The sequence below is a fragment of the Macaca nemestrina genome, chromosome 6, assembly GCF_043159975.1.
Source record: "Macaca nemestrina isolate mMacNem1 chromosome 6, mMacNem.hap1, whole genome shotgun sequence".
Lineage (NCBI taxonomy): Eukaryota > Metazoa > Chordata > Mammalia > Primates > Cercopithecidae > Macaca > Macaca nemestrina.
The window spans coordinates 48006823-48021225 of NC_092130.1; the positions used below are offsets into that span (position 1 = coordinate 48006823).

The window sequence follows — 14403 nt, forward strand, 5'->3', positions numbered from 1 at the left end:
AAGCACATAAGGATTTTGCTGGGTATAACTGGGAAGGAGTGGCATTCCAGGCAGAAAGAACTGAGTGAGCAAAGGTCAGGGTTGGGGGTGGAATGGGCAGTTGGTCGTGTGTGATACGGCGTGTAGTCAGGCCAGTGTTGCCAGAACACAGGGTCGGAGAGCAAGAACAAAGGAGGTAAGGCTAAAAGGCAGGCTGCAGTTTATGACAGCCATGAACACATGCCATTCAAAGGACCTGTTGCATGGAGTGCAGACAGCTGACAGGCTGCAGCCTCGGATCCACCGCACCCTTCAAGTCAGACCATGTTGCCTCCTGGGTGGCCCCCAGCCAGTGGCAAAACATGGCAGGATTGCTCCGGCCTGTCCATTTCTGCCCGAAGTGGGACTCTTCCCCTGGGCAATCTTTGGCTGGAACTCCCTGCTGGGCTGGTTGAGACATTCTTACACAGCAAGAATCACAGTCTGATGCTCTTTCAACAGAATTATCCTTCCCTCTCTTGCGTCCCAGGAGTTAGATCCGGACTGCAGTCTGAAAGCTGTCTTTTCTCTCCGTACTTCTGCTCCTTTCTCCTTTATCTTTCATAGGCATTAGCTCTTCTTCCCCCCAATAAATCTTCTGCACTTTTCATTCTGTTTTGGTGTCTGCTTCTTAGAGGACTCCAACTGGGAAGGACCTTGGATGAATGTTTGGGTTTTGCTGGCAGTGAGGAGCCATTGAGGTATTTTAAACAGGGTAAGCCATGGTCAGATCTGAGTTTCATAAAAGCAATTCTAGCACCAGGGTGAAGAGCCGGGGGGTGGGGGAGACAGGGAAGCAATGGGCAATGAAAAGACCATTTAAAAGGATGCTGCATTGATTGGTACAAGGTTTCAACAAGGGGCAACTGGAAGTATATACAACTTACTATGTATATATCCTTTAACTCAACAGTCTCAATTTTAGAAATCTATTTTATAGAAACACTAGCACAAAAGCATAAAAGTGTAAAAATGAGGATGTAGTGGCCTATAAATGTTATCAGGACATTGGAAAACTTCGTGGTCATCTGTAGGGGAGGAGATGAAATAGCTGTACATCTGTGTGGTAGAATACATACCAAGTAGTCTTTAAAAAGAAGGCAGCAGGTCTCTATGTACTGTCATAGAGAAATATACACAATAGACTGCTATTTGTAAAAAGCCAGTTGCTAGCCGGGAGCGGTGGCTCATGCCTGTAATCCCAGCACTTTGGGAGGCTGAAGTGGGTGGATCACCTGAGGTCAAGAGTTCGAGCCCAGCCTGGCCAACATGGTGCAACCTCGTCTCTACTAAAAATACAAAAATTAATTGGGCGTGCTGGCGGGTGCCTGTAATCCCAGCTACTTGGGAGGCTGAGGCCGGAGAAACGCTTGAACCCGGGAGGTGGAGGTTGCAATGAGCCGAGGTTTTGCCACTGCACTCCAGCCTGGGCAACAGAGTGAGACTTTTTCTCAAAAAAAAAAAAAAAAAAGCCAGTTGCTGTACAAAGTATATAGCATGCTCCCATTTTCATGAACAAAGCTGTGCATATGTATATTTATAAAGATCCACATTTGTTTGTATAAATAAGTCTGGAAAGAGATACATCAACTGTTGACAGAGGTCACCTCTTGAAGGTAGTAGGGCTTTCACTTTTTACTTTCTATGTTGTTTTTATTTTGCTTGGTGCTTTTCTATATTTTCCACTTCTTAAAATGATGAATATGGTTCATTTCTCTTATTAGAACACAAATTTTTAATTTAAAAAGTTTCATATCTACTTGGAAAACCATATAAAAATTATTTATATTGTATTTCCAGAGAAGAAATAACAAAAAGCTCCTAGAATAGTTGGGAAGACTGTCAGCGGCTGGGTCAAGGTAAACAGAAATTAGAGATGAGCTGGAATAGAACCGAATACAGGGTGGTGAAGACAGAAGCTCCAGAAGAAGCCAAGAGTGCTATCTTGAGTAGTGGGCAGGTGACCCACAGAAGGGCAGTGGGTGGGAAGTAGGAGTGAGAGGGGTCTATGCTGAATGTGCCAGCCTTCAGGAGGCTCAGGCCAGGACAGGGTGTATAAACAGGAGGTGACACTGGCTCCTGCTTCAGAACTCAGGAGAGTATTTAGGCCTAAACACTCATGACCTACAAAAGATTAAAAACTTACTAACAGTACTCACCAATGGACTAAAATGCTAATGGTAAACAGTGAAGTCATTGAAAAACCAGAAAAATATTGGTGAATACTTATCTAAGGGGAGAAGAATTTTGGATAAAAGAGCAAACAGCATTTTAAAGGACTAGAAATTTTAGCTATATTAAAAACAAACACTAAGACTTTAAAAACAGAACTCATAAACAAAATCAAAAGGCAAGCAAAAACAAGGGATTATATTTACAGCAACAGTGACAGAAAGGACATGTCCTTCATATATAAAAAACATATGGCTGGGTGTGGCTCACGCCTGTAATCCCAGCACTTTGACAGGCCGAGATGGGCGGATCACTTGAGGTCAGGAGTTTGAGACCAGCCTGGGCAACATGGTGAAACCCTGTCTCTACTAAAATACAAAAATTTAGCTGGGCATGGAGGCTTGCACCTGTAAGGCCAGCTACTCAGGAGGCTGAGGAAGGAGAATCGCTGGAACCGAGGAGGCAGAGATTGCAATGAGCTGAGATTGCACCACTGCACTCCAACCCAGGAGACAGAGTGAGACTTCATATAAAAAAAAAAAAAAAAAAAAGTGAAAAACAAAACAACAACAACAACAAAACCCAAAAAACACAGATGAATTTTTAATCAGTAATAAAAATACGTGCTCCAAAGAAAAACAGCACTGGAACTGGGCATGGTGGTATGTGCCTGTAATCCCAGCTACTCAGGGGGCCCAGGTGGGAGGATTGCTTGAGCCCAGGAGTTCAAGACCAGCTTGGGCAACATAGCAAGATCCCATCTCTATAACAAATAAGTTAGGCAGGTATGGTGGTGCACAGCTATAGTTCCAGCTACTCTGGAGGCTGAGGTAAAAGGACTGCTTGAGCCCAAGAGTTTGAGGCTACAGTGAGCTATGATTGTGTCACTGCACTCCAGTCTGGTTGACAAAGCAAGGCCCTGTCTCTTAAAAAAAGAAAGAAAAAGAAAAACAGCATTGATTATGGTATTTTGTATTATAAACATTATTTTGTATTGGTTAAAATTTTGTTCAGTTACATAAAACAGAAAACAACAGCGGCTTAAACAAGATGGGAGTTTATTTCTTTCTCGCATTGAAAAAAAAAGTCCAGAAATGGTCAGTTCAGGGCTGGTTTGGTGGCTCCAGGTGTCACCAGGGACCTATGCTTCTTCTGGCTCATCCTGCCCCTATTCCTAAAGTGCAGCTGTCATCCTCATGTCTCGTGGTGGTTGCTAGAGTGATAGTCACTGCATCCTCATTTAAGAAAGTAAGATGGAGAAAAGAGGGTGAATAGAGGGCACACCCCCTCCTGTTAAGGAGCTGGCTTCCAAGTCCCATATGACACTCCCTTGCATCCATTGTTCAGAACTCAGCCACATGATCATACTTAGCTGCAAAGTTGCCAGGGGAATATAGTTTTTAGCTAGGTGGAAAAGGGATCAGCAAAAAATTGGTTTTGTTACTAAGAGAGGGAATGGATACTGTAGAGCAATGAGCAGTTTCTAACATACATGTGAACAAAATTATCAAACGAAATACATATGTAAAAGATTTCAGGATCAACCTTACCAACAGTCAAATATAAGTGAAGCAGGCCTTTTATGGTCTTGTCTGGCTAAGGTATTGGAGAGCTTGCTAGACAAGTCATGAAGACAGTCAAGAGCTGACTTCATAAGAACCTTGGGACAGTGCACATGAACAGAAGAGAGTTTCAGGGTAAAAATGGCCCTTTCTCCCCAACTGGGTGGCTCAGGGACCCAAAGGCAACTTCCTGGCTGTTCCCCCAAAGTCTCCCTCCAACTCCCAAGTGACATCAGATTCTGTAAATGCTGGGAAGTAGAGAAAATTCTGTACCGAGGGATTCTCTAACTAAACTACGGCTAAAATTAAATTTTAGGTGTTTTTGAAAGTTCCTTAAAAAAAGTAATATCCTCATGCAAACTGACTCAGCAGTTTCAGAACTTAAAAAAAAAAAAAAAAAAAAAGAACCTCTGTCATGTTCTTGGGGTATCACAAATTAAACAAGAAAACCAGCCACTAAAATAAGGACCGGTGTTTGGATACTACACGGTGGTGATGTTAGGCAACCTCAAATTATGTCTTCTGGCAAATTCAGGACTTTACGTGAGCTCCCACAGATGGTGATGTCAATGCCACCACCCTTCAGAAGGCACAGAGAAGGAAGGTGCAGAGCACACAGCAAGTGTGGACTCCACAGGCTTCTGAAGTTCACAGGCCTATTTTGAATAGTTAGTGTGCCTTTCTCCATCCAGACCACCACCAGTTACCTCTCACGATTTATTTGAAAGCACTTACTTCTAGTGTTTGCTCTTTTTAAATGGTTATTGATTGGGAAAAATACCAGAGTAAACTGATGTTTCATGGCACATACCACCACATCTCTGGGGGAGACGATCTTTAGGGCATGGGAAGCTACATGATATAATGACGAAATGCGCCCATGCTTTGGAATCAGAAACACCTGGATTTGAGACCTAGCTCTGTGGTTTACCAGCTGTGTGTTCTGGGACAAGTTATTACGCTTCTCTGGGGCTCAGGTTCCTTGTCTTAAGATGGGCTAATACAGTGCTTACCTCATCGTATCATCAAGTTGGGTAGGAAACAGATGGTGAACTTGAACTGGGACTGTTTACAAAGATGTGGGGAGGGCTTAGGGAAATGAAGATGAGACAGTGAAGCATTTGGGGCTAGCAACAATGGGGAGCTGTTACCACTCCTAACCTGAAGTTATGAAAGAAGGGAATAAATAGGTAAGGGGACCCAAAGGAGGCAGCTAATTGGAAGGGTGTCAAAAACACCTAAAATTTAATTTTAGCCGTAGTTTAGTTAGAGAATCCCTCGGTACAGAATTTTCTCTACTTCCCAGCATTTACAGAATCTGATGTCACTTGGGAGTTGGAGGGAGACTTTGGGGGAACAGCCAGGAAGTTGCCTTTGGGTCCCTGAGCCACCTAGTTGGGGAGAAAGGGCTGTGGACCAAATCTAACCAGAAGCCAGAGGCAAGATAGATGAGCGATGTGGCCCATTCAGGTCAGCCTCCCAGCCCAGAGCAGGCAGAGGATGGAGAGTGGATCTGCAGGAGCAAATAGAAGATTAAACAAAATAGAGACCGTGATGAGGTTAGCATAATGCCTGGAACATAGTAAGTCCACAAATCCTCAACAAATGTTAATTTATGTTGGACTTTGGACTCTCTGTCTGCCTGTTTTGCTTATTGCTTATTTCCTGGTTTTCATCAGCTCACGTATAGTTGAGATAACTTCCAAATAATCAAGTATTGTTATCTATATTGGAGTGTTATGAAGTAGTAATGAGTGTATAAAAAAGATAACCAGGGGCTCTGGGGATAAGAGATGACAGAGGGAAACAGAAGAAGGAGAGTAAGTAAGAGAAAAGGTTGGAGAAAACTGTATGTTCCCTATGAGGCTGGAATGAATGCAAGATTATCTTACTTTAAAATCAAATCATGCACTTACTGGGATGTGATAACAGTGCATTTGCAATTTTACAGCCTAGTGAGACTTGCCAGAAAGGGATTTTGCAAGGAAGGTCTTCCTGCCCTAAAAACCAAACCTAGTGTTTACTTCTAGATTAATAGGTCTTAACCCATCATGCCTGCTCCCCCAAAACCAAGTAGTCAAATGTGTTAACCTGGATGTTTAAATACCTGCATGTTCCTGCCTAGGTCCCTGGGTCAGGTGAAAGTTCTATTCTGATTTGGGAAATGGCTACACTGTGTTGGTCCTCACATGGGATAGCTCCCGGGTAGGAAGGGAGCCCCAGAGAGTGGTCTGAACAGTGGCTCATAAACTCAGTGTCCTTTCTTCCGCCTTTACCAGCTGCTGACTTGGCCCCTTAGGAATCTGTCTTCGTTCTACAAGCTATTCTCCAGTGTCTGGTTCAGGCGCCAGAGCAGAGCATTCCAGGCTTTCTGTGACTGGTCCTGGCCACCTGTTCCATCTCCAAGACCCTCCAGCATCCTTCTCTCATTTGCTTAGCCTATCCTCCAGGCCTTTGCACAGGCCACTCTCTGTGCCTGGGACATACACTCTCTTCCTGGCTAACCTTCCTCAGCCTCCAGGACCTCTCAAGTGTCCTCTCCTCTGGGAGCCTTGCTAGACTGCCCATGGGGAGTTGGGAAGCCCTTCCACATGCTCCTGTTAGCCCTCTTTGATTCTCTCACTCACAGTACTTCCACAGTGTCTTGGTTTTCTGGCTCATCTCTCCCAACACACTGGACACCCCTTGAGAAGAGACTTGACATAGTCATCTTGATTTTAATGTCATCCAGCAAAATTCCTGGCACTCAGAGGGCATGCAATAAAGCTTTAGTGAATGAATGTTTAGAGCGTAATTCAGAAAATAAGCAAAAAAGTGTCACAAACACCGAAGCGCCAAGTTAACCAAGCTATATGTTCTAGAACATTCTTCCTCTCCTCCTGTCACTCTAGCTCTCCTGCACCTACAGCAGACAGGACAGAGTCTGCTCTTTCACCTGCTCTTTTCTAGTCTTTTCTTTCAGGTATCCCCTGAAATGCCACTTCCTCAGAGGCTATCCTTGACTACCCAATCCAAAGCAGTCAGTCACTTGATTACACTTCAGTCTATTTTAATTTGTTAGAGAGCACCAATGTTTTATTTCTGTGTTTTCTTTCTATCTCCACCATTAGGCTGTAGCTCCATTTGAGCAGGGACCTTGTCTGTTCGCTATTGTATGCCCAGCACCTAGCACAGAGTGTGGCAGAGAATGAAGTGTTCATTAAATACTTGTTAAATGAATGCATGCCACTGTTACTGCATGCTGAGTTAATTTGATGTATGGCTTCTATCACTGCTGTCAGATTAGGTGCTCTAGAGAAACTCAGAAAGGGCTGAGTCTCCTCATGACATTGCAGGTTGGGAGGGGGACCTCAGTTCCCTTCCTAGGCCAAAGTGGGATATGCTGCCTGCTTGCAGCTTCCTTGTGGCCTGGACTTCCCCATGAAGGCCAGATGCTGAGCAATCCCAGCCCATGTGTCTGCAGGCTCCTAATACTGAAATGTTCCTCTAGCTTTCTGTGAGAGCAGCTGGAGCCTCCCATTGCCTACACTGATAGAGGAATGTGCCCAGGGCTCCTGGCTGGCCTGACACCCAGCAGGAGGCAGGCACAATGGCCAGCACAGTGAGGACACATCACACTTCTTCCTTTTCCCATATCCCTACGCTGAGAGTGCATGCAGCTGCCTGGTTGGGAGCAGAAACTGGCCTCACTTCCTGGGCCCTGCTGAGCAGACATTGTGGCTCTCTAGCTGTGGCACAGAAGAGGGCAAGTCTTTACTAGCTGTGGCCTCACTCCCTGCCCCTCCCATTCCTGCAGAAATTGCTCTACCAGCTCAGCAGAGGGCCAGGTCTGGAATCTCTCACCTGTCCCTGGCCTTTCCTTTAAGCCCTCTGGTTTACTGGAAATCATAAACTGTGAGACACAGCTTTTATCACACCCTGAACAGTTCACTCTTAATATTTAATGCTGGAGGCTAAAACAACCAGAGACACTGGAGGCCTCCTGCTTACTCTCAGTGACTGATGTTTGCACCTGGTAATTGAGGTCAGGTTGCTCCTCTTAAGTCACATGATTTGCGTCAAGGCAGGAAGGTGTCGGGGCCACTTGTTGCAAAGAGACCAGGAGGCAATCACAGAAACGCTGCAAACCAGCCTTGGCAGCAAAGGCTGTGCTTTCATGGGAGCCAGCCCTAGGAGTGTGGAGCTGGGCTGGCAGCTGGTAAATGACCCTCTCGGGGCCTAAATAAACCCCAGCTTTTCACTCAGAGCAAGCTCAGGATGCCTTCCTCCCTCTAAAACACCTGCTGAATTGAATCACTTTCAATCCTTTCTGGAGTAGGATGAGGGATTAGTTAATTAACAAATTAATTAAGTGTACTGAATAGTCATCCAGAAGATACTGGTCACTTAAGGGTCTCCAAATCACAGTATAGGTCCCACCTTACCCAGATACCTAATCTTGTTCCAGGGGTTGCTTGACCTCAGGCATTTATCTCCTGGTTGTCATGGAATCTGCTCAGATAAACAGTAGCACACCAACCTGGCCCCTCTGCCAGCCTCAGATCCTTCTAAGAGCAGTGGAGCTCCCTGGTGGCCACCAGTCACCTGGGCTCCAGGCAGCCCAACACACATTCCCATGCTGAGGGCTCTCGCATGGCCTCTTTAGGCACAAAGTAGGTGCTCAGTAAATGCTTGTGGCATGAAGAAACCTCCTGGAGTGTGTGAGTTCTCAGGCTTCAAGGCCCCTAGACAAGCAGATTTCTCTCCCCTATCACCATAGTCACCCCAGGGACTGCAGGGCAGGCCGAAATCAGCCAGTGACTCAGCTCCCTGGGCAATTCAGCTGGCCCACAGACCACTTCCTCTGCTCCCCAGCGCCGAAGGGATGCAGATCTGTGAGGAAGGAGCCAGCTGCAGGCACGCAGCTCGAGGGCAGGTGGGCATGATGTCTGGCTACCACTCGCACCGGATGCCACACACAGCCAGGGTGGCAGAAAGACCCACCCACCATGTGCCAGTGGGACACCACCCTCATGATCTGCATTTCCAGGTTTCCAACTGAGGACTGAGCACACTCTCAACATGGCTCTCCTAACTGCTCTCAAGGATGGACAGCTGGCCTCCAGGGGACACTGCAAAGGGGCTCTAGGAAGAAGCCACTGTCCCTCCAGACCATAAAAATGGCTATCAGGGGCAGAGCCAACAGTTTTTGCTGTAAAGTTTTCTCAAGAAAATCACAGATTTTCCCCCTCTGTGATGCTCAGCTCACCCTGGAAAGGAGGTAAGAAAGACTAGACTACCTGATCTCTCAAGGTCACCAAATTCAACCACTGTCCTGTTTAAAGGCAGGCAGTACAGAGGCCAGTGTTGGCTCTGGAATGGGACATGTGAAGCCTGGGTCTGCTGCAGGGTAGCAGCGTAGTCTTAGGCATTATTGAAACTGTTTCTAAATTTGGTTACATGAATGAAAGGGGCTAATTTACGTAACACTTTTAGTATACTAAGCCCTCAATATAGCTTAGCTACTTAACTATTGTCTTCTTTGAAGGACGCTGAACTAAACAGAAGAGAAACAGGGAAATAAACAGCATGGCAACCTACATCAACAGAAACTTAATTATTCACCCTGGATAACTGAGTGTGTGAGTGTGACTGCAAATAACAATATAGCAAAGAGAAGTTTGAGATCTTTGACTCAGTCATTCTAGAATCCTGAGTCACAGCAAATGCACAGCCTCCATGAGGCTGAGCCACATTTGAAAGCTGCTTCCACCCACAGACTGGTAGAGGCCACTGACATGCCTAACAATGATGATGATGATGATGATGATAAAAATAGCTACCACGGGCTACCATGTGCACACATATGTTAAGCAGTTCAAACAGGGTATTTTGTTTAATTCATACCACAAATCTTTGAAGTAAGTATTCTTGTTCCCATTTTATAGAGGTAGAAACTAAGAGTTGAAGAGGCTGAATAATTTTTCAAGCACACTCCCAACTCACCCACCCACAAGCAAAAAGGCAAAGCCGGGATTCAAACACAGGTGTGACTGTGTGTGGACATCTCCCCTGTGCTATGCTGCCTGAAGGAAAATTCTGAGTGGTATTGTTTCTGGGAAAAATCCACCTATGTAGTCTTTAAACCTACTCTGACAGGAGCAAGGGTCACCACTCTGTATCTTAGACCAGTGGGAACAGGAAACTGTGGAGCAGGCTGGTTAGGGGACAAGCCCAAAGTGACAAAGTTAGCAAAGGTGGACCTGGCACTCAGCACCACATCTGTTTTCCCATGCTCTTAACCACTATAACATACAGAGCCCTTTTACAGAGATCAAGGACATAGGTAAAAGTGTTTTGAAAGCAAAAAAAAAAAAAGAGGGGAGGATGCATAAAATAAACATAAATCATCCCACTCCCCTGCCCGGACATAACTCAGGGAACAGTCCCAACCCCCAGGAACCTTCTGTGGAAATTATTCAGAGCATCAGAGACCTCCAACATAGAAATAACCCTCAATAAATCATTTCTTTCGTCCTCTTTCCCTTCAGGCAGGAATAATATTGCTAACTGAATTGTACAGGTGAGACCAGGAAGGTCAAGCAAGGGGTGACCAGCTTAGGCCCTCGGCTGGCAGGTGAGGAGGAGACCGACCCAGCCTCCTAGCTCCTAGGGGAGGAAACAGTGATGACAAAGGCCCTTTCCATGGCCAAGGTGGAGCCCTTTCTACCAAAGTTGAAATGTTTTAACATAATATCCAAGTGCATCTTTTCCAACCTTAAAAACATATTTAATTTCCCTATAAAGCTGGTTGGCACGCTCCTCCTCCTCCAAAGCTCTGTATTAGGCAGGGTTCATAGCTGTACGAACAGTGGTTAGTTCAGCCAGAAAAGGGATGATATAGGAAGATATTGGGTCGATCAAAGGCTCTCTGGGAGGGCTGCAGATTTAGAGCCAGTCAGCCAGGAACGATGCCTGAAATATACCTTAGAGCTGGAGAAAGAAAGAAAGAAACCCTACCTTTCTTCAATAGCTGGCAAGGTGGCAAGGTCTGGCCCCATGCAGCCTCAGCTCTTCCCACTCTCCTCTCTCCCTAATGCATCACCCTACTCACTGCTTCCCTATGTTCCCTAAGTTCTATGAACTTGCCATTCCCTCTGCCTGCAACCCAGACATTCACACTGCTAGCTCCCTGGCTAGCTCAAATGCCAGGTTTCTGCATAAATGCTCCTCCTTAGAGAGGCCTTCCTGGACCTCTAGGTCTCTGGCCCTAGTACTCTATCCCCTCTCCCTACCTTCCTCTTCTACTTCACTTCTCCTTAACATTGTGTTACCCACTGGAATGTAAGCGGCACGAGGGCAGGGACTTGGGTTGTTTTGTTCCTTGCTGTAAGCCCAGGGCCCAGGGCCAGACCTGGAACAATTAGGTGCTTAGTTATTTGCTGCATACTCTATGAAGGAACGACAAAGGAATGCATGGAGAACTTCAAAGTTCAACTCCTCCAACTTCAAACTTCAAACCCCCAACTCCTCCTGCCTATGCTGGAGGATTAGGGCAGTAACAGGAATCGACTTGTGCTGTGACTGCAGCTGTGCTGTCACCTTGCCTAGATCCGCATCAGCCCTGCAGCTCCCACTTTGGAGGAGACTTGCCCAGGGACCTGCTCTGAAGCTTCTCTGACAGCCTCTGCAGCTCTTGGAACTTATCTGGGTTGTTGCTGTGCAGACCATGGAGGCCTAGCTCAGTTCCTGCCCCTGCTTTCCTAGAGCCTCATGAAGACAGGGAAGTGACTTACCCAAAGTCCCCTTTCACCCTATAAACAGTTCAGCCCAGGGAGCAAGGCTGACACGCAAATGCAGCTATGTATAGACTCAGAGTCATCCAAGGTCAGGGCTGGGTGGAGCCTTGGTCACATGCAGGCCAACCTGTGTCTGGAGATAATGCAAGCCAGTGCAGAGGTGAGCAATGTACATGGACTCTGCAGTCTGGCAGATCCAACCCCTGCCCACCAACTGTGTGACCTTGGAGAATTATTTGAAAAGATAGTATTTGAAAAGCAGATGTAAAATGGAAATAAAAGTTCCTATTTCAAACAGTCAGTTGTCCCGCATTCAGAAGCCTATTACAGTTATCCCTCAGCATCTTTAAGGGATTGGTTCCAGAACAGCCCCTCAGATACCAAAAGCTATGATGCTCAAATTCTTTATAAAAAATGGTGTAGGACTGGGTACAATGGCTCGTGCCAGTAATCCCAGCACTTTGGGAGACCGAGGTGGGTGGATCCCATGAGGTCAGGAGTTCGAGACCAGCCTCGCCAACATGGTAAAATCCCGTCTCCTCTAAAAATACAAAAAATAGCCGGGCTTGCTGGCACACACTTGTAGTCCCAGCTACTCGGGAGGCTGAGGCATGAGAATTGCATGAACCTGGGAGGCGGAAGTTGCAATGAGCCAAGATCATATCACTGCACTCCAGCCTGGGTGACAGAGTGAGACTTCATCTCAAAAACAAAAAACAAACAAACAAAAAATGGTGTAGCATAGTCAGTCCTCCATATCCACAGGTCCACACACAGAACCTGCTGGTATGGAGGGCCAACTGTGTTTCCTATTCTTTTTTTTTTTTTTTTTTTTTTTTGAGACGGAGTCTCCTCTGTCACCCAGGCTGGAGTACAGTCTCGTGATCTCGGCTCACTGCAAGCTCCACCTCCCGGGTTCACGCCATTCTCCTGCCTCAGCCTCCCGAGTAGCTGGGACTACAGGCACGCGCCACCACGCCCAGCTAAGTTTTTGTATTTTTTGTAGAGAAGAGGGTTCACCATGTTAGCCAGGATGGTCTCGATCTCCTGACCTCGTGATCCACCCACCTTGGCCTCCCAAGGTGCTGGGATTACAGGCGTGAGCCACTGGGCCCGGACGCTTCCTATTCTTTATGGTATCATATTCAAACTCCTTGGCTTGATAGTTAAACTCCCACCACCACTGAAATCTGATTAACCAACCTGTCCAATACAATCTCTCTGCACTCCTCCAAATGATGTTCAAGTTGGACCTAGGTACTCCCTGGTCCTTCTTACACCTGTGTGCCTGGAAACACCACCCATCTTCTTTTCTCTCATCTGAATTTACTAGAGCCCCAGGGCCAGGTCTCATAGTCTTCCCGGACTTAGGTTTTTCTAGGCACTGACTACTGGGCATTCATGATGAGACCTGCCCCTGGGGCTCTAGTATTTGGTGTTACTTAAAGGGAGGAACAAAGTTGTGACTCCCCAGCCAGAACAAAGGATCCTTGAGGGCAACTGTCTGTTGTCTTTTCATGTCTCCCCCAACCAGGCATTAAAACATGCACAGAAATTCCTGCTGACAGGCTCATGTGAAGTTACAAGTTATAATTTGGTGAAAATGCCCCCAAATATTTCCTCTATTTCCCAAGGAAAGGAAAATAAATATATAGAAATTAAATTAAAGACAAACTTAAATCATTCCCATTTCTGCATGCTTGGTCTGTGTGGGGAAAAAAAAAACCATTTCATCTCTGTCTCCAACCCAGACTTGACAAGTAGAGAAACTCCCTAAAAACAATGCATACCAAAAAAAAAAAAAAACATACCAATTAGTCTCACTTAAAGGTTTCAGGAAGGAAAACACAGTTAAACTGAAAACGGTTAACTGGTGTTTAAAAAAAAGAAACCAGCCCGGAAATGTTTTTAGGACTGTGTCTATCGAAGTCCCTTAGGGACTGATTTGTCCTTCAATACATTCTTCATAGCACCTGCTTTCACCAAAACCCAACAGCCCAACACTAGAGCTTTGTGAGTGAGATGCGGAGTGGAACTGGACATGGAGCTACACAGTTCTGAATCATGTCACCCAACAGCAAGCAACAGCCACATGAAGGATTCCTAGCAGTGCCCTGTGGCCACTACGGTGGGCCATGGGAAGCCGTACAAACAGCAGATGGCATCCTGCAGCCCCAGCTTCTCCTTCTTCCTTGTTCCTCTCTCTGGTCCATGCCTTTGCTTCCCCACTGGCCCACTGGCCAAATACACTCAGAAAAAAAGTCCTTGCACAAGCCTCCACCCAAATTAATTCCACATTCTTTCAAGAGAGGCCTTGAAAGGTACTGAAATTCAGGGAAGCTCTTCACTAGACCCCTCACTGGAATGCCAAGAAGTGATGTAGTGGTCCTTGACATAAGGGCTTATTCTCATTTATGAAACTGAAATTATTTTCTTCTAAGCACAAAGCTAACAAATGTGATCAAAATAGAAAATAAACAATCCTCATTCAAGTGCTCAGGATGCAGCACAAATAGGATCTTGGGATAAATAAGATAGAGCTGTGAAATTAATAGGGGTAAGAAGAGGGGAGGGTCAGCAGGAGAAGTACACCAAGGGGCTGCAAGGCCTGGGCAGGCAGATGGAAACCATGGGTTCTGAGGGGCCAGGCGTGGCAGTGCAGAATAGTCCACCCTGGGAGTGACTGGAAGAAGGACTGCAGGGTCCCCGCAAAGAACACCTGACCCTCCCAGCTTGTCACATACTTGTTGAACTATTCTGGGTGGATACTTCCTCCTTGGATGGCAAAGGGGACAGGCCTAAGATGCAGAGGGGAAGGGAAGTCACACTTACAATGCAGAGGATGCGCCCTTGTCCCTCATACTCTCTGATAC

The 14403-nt window shown here is 46.1% G+C and overlaps 1 protein-coding gene across 5 annotated transcripts in view; it reads right to left on the reverse strand.

The window, feature by feature from the left end:
- The window catches only part of CARINH (colitis associated IRF1 antisense regulator of intestinal homeostasis), a 136351-nt gene that overhangs the window by 101518 nt on the left and 20430 nt on the right, over nt 1–14403 (reverse strand). The gene's annotated exons all lie outside the window — the stretch shown is intronic.